The sequence below is a fragment of the Electrona antarctica genome (genome assembly GCF_951216825.1).
Source record: "Electrona antarctica genome assembly, chromosome: 3".
NCBI classification, from domain to species: domain Eukaryota; kingdom Metazoa; phylum Chordata; class Actinopteri; order Myctophiformes; family Myctophidae; genus Electrona; species Electrona antarctica.
In genome coordinates this window covers 58,006,648-58,009,761 of record NC_136808.1, presented here as the reverse complement: position 1 = coordinate 58,009,761, position 3,114 = coordinate 58,006,648, and positions in this window count along the sequence as shown.

Below are 3,114 nucleotides of genomic sequence, written 5' to 3'. Positions count from 1 at the left end.
TAGTTTAAGACTGCAAATATATTGATTATTTAGGATCACTAGGCCTATAATGTTTTATTAGTTGATCTAGAAGCATGTTTTTGAGGGGCGCTAGCCACAGGTTTAACGTTTGTTTTTAGTTTGTTTGTTTTAAAAATGCCATTAACAATGAAGAGAATTTAATGTTTGTGTTGGCATGGTTTGTTTTACAAGTTAGACTTTAATATATTAGCGCCCCTCACTTCACACGGGTGTGATTTTTTTATTTTTGTTGCAACGTTATGAGCTTGAAGATTGGCTATTTTTGCTTTTAAAAACAATAATCGATTAAATTCATTAGTTTAATGAAGTGTTGCATGGTGTAAGCCAAATACATCACACATAGCCTACTCATCTACTGCTACTGAGCTGTGGAATATGTCTGAGACTTGGTGCTCACGTTTAGTTTTTATTGAATAAAACATTCTGTTAATACAATATAACCAACATATTGGTTGTAGTTGGTCTCCCTGCTCTTCATTAGACCCTGTGGTCAGGTAGGACACCTACTGGTTGAAAGGGGTATTGCATGAATAGGCTTTCTGTATTAGCTCAGAAGTAGAAATGTTGGCACTTTGCGCGGGGTACTTGTGGGTTCAGTACCCGGGTAGGACAAACTACTTATGGATTAGATTTAAGTGAATAAGGCAGGTTAGGTTGGAGGAGTTGGCTAAAGCAGTAGTTCCCAAAATGTGGTCCGGGGCCCCCCAGAGGTCCTTGAGGTGGTTCTCAGGGGTCGCCAGCTAAATGACTTAGGAACCAATAGCCCCCTTACGGGTCTGTAACCTTTTGTTATGGAGGTCCGTAGCCTAATGCATATATACCAAATCCTTGAAATTAAACATTTTGAGAATCACTGGTCTAAAATAGTGGTGGTTTGTTGCCCAACTGTGGTTGTCCTGTCCTGGACACAGAGCAGTGAGAATCACTGGTCTAAAATAGTGGTGGTTTGTAGCCCAACTGTGGTTGTCCTGTCCTGGACACAGAGCAGCCCAACTGTGGTTGTCCTGTCCTGGACACAGAGCAGCCCAACTGTGGTTGTCCTGTCCTGGACACAGAGCAGTGAGAATCACTGGTCTAAAATAGTGGTGGTTTGTTGCCCAACTGTGGTCGTCCTGTCCTGGACACAGAGCAGTGAGAATCAGTGGTCTAAAATAGTGGTGGTTTGTTGCCCAACTGTGGTTGTCCTGTCCTGGACACAGAGCAGTGAGAATCACTGGTCTAAAATAGTGGTGGTTTGTTGCCCAACTGTGGTTGTCCTGTCCTGGACACAAGCAGCCCAACTGTGGTTGTCCTGTCCTGGACACAGAGCAGTGTGGTTGTCCTGTCCTGGACACAGAGCAGTGCTGAAAACATCCCACATGGATTGACATGCTTTATAAAACAAGTCCATCTGACCTTGAACTATTCCAGTTCATGACACCAGTAGTCACAGGTGTGACTTGTGCTGCTTGGACAGAACGGAAGCCCTCTGCAAATCTAAAGAAGATGTCATTTTGTAACAAGACAGTGAGTTTAGTGTGAATCTGTCTCTACTTCTATATACAGTATGAATCTGTCTCTACTTCTATATACAGAACATACAGTAGGACACAACATGACGCAACAGGCAGCTTCACATGTGGTACAAACAGTCTCTCAGAACAAAGAGTTTAAAGAGAAACAATGAAAAAGCACTAGTAGTTCAACAACATTGCATATTCAAAACAATTGTACTGTAGATCAACTCCTGCTTTGCATTTAATTGTGCAAATAAGAAAAGAAAGGGGCTCATCTGAATGGGACGCTCATACGTACACCATCCCATTATGTCTGATTTGTACTCATACCATGGTGTCTGGACTCTCCCCAAAAATAGTAGATCTACAGGCTCACATGCTTGAGTTTGTAGATCCATTTTCTCACGAGTGAAGCCATCATAGCGGAGGGTAAAGCATTAGACGCTTGTTGAAATAATTGGCGAGGTCATCATTGTGTCAGCTTGTGAGATGTCAGGATATACACGTGTTGTGTCAAGTAGTGGTTCTCAAAGTAGAGTCTGGGGTTTCAGGAGGTCCCCACCAAATTTAGTTGATACACCATCAAAATCACTTTAAACACTTTAATATTATACATGTTATAGCCTATTATTGGTAACTAGCCGATCTACATCCTCAAAACGTTCTCGTAGATCAATGTTCTTTATTAAAGATTCTTTTAACATCTTAAAATTCATTTTAAGATTCAAACATTTGGAATAATTTTGAAATCTTTTAGTAACAAATGTTCTCCTATCCCATTCTGGGCGGGAACCCCTTTTGGTGTTAGCATTATGTTATGCTTTAGCTATTGAAAAACAGCAGATCTACAAGCTCATAGCGCGCCACTCAGACCTGCGAGCTTGTAGGTCTGCTATTTTTGAAAAATCGAAGAACGACTGACATAGAAACATAGCTTTTTCAGAAAACTGTCAGGATGTAGAAGACATTTTTAGAATCTGATCTCGGGTCAAAATGGGTTCTAGGAGTCCTGGGGCATAATAATAATGATGTAATAATGATGTACATATGTATGTAAATACAGACAGTATGTAAGTAAATATGTCCCAGTTATAGAGCGCCGTTTCAGCACCTTTCCATACAACAGTGATTGTTTATTAAGAAGAGTGCAACAAACACCATCCTGTGGGCAATAAATGACGAGGACAATGTTACACAATCAGGAAAATGACATTTGCCAGCATGAGCTTCCATCTCTGTGGAATGTTTGTGACATGAAGCCCTGAAGAGCTCAGAAAGTTGTGGACGTTCTGGAGGTGAAGGGAGTCCCGGCTGGTCCTAGATGGTGCACCTAGTAATCATCTACCATCATAAACCGTTTCTCAAATCCAGGACAATATTAACAAAAGAAAAAGAAGAGACTTAGTATAAGTCAGACATGGTTAGTCAGTGTATGTTTGTACAAAGGTTCTTGATGTGTTTGATCCATCATGGGTTAGTCGTTAGTACATAACATTATACAACGTTCAGGAGGACCACGTGTGTTCTCCAAGTTGGCTCGTCACCGATGGACATCAACAGTATGAAAGGATAGATACAGGGTATAATTGCTCTGCCA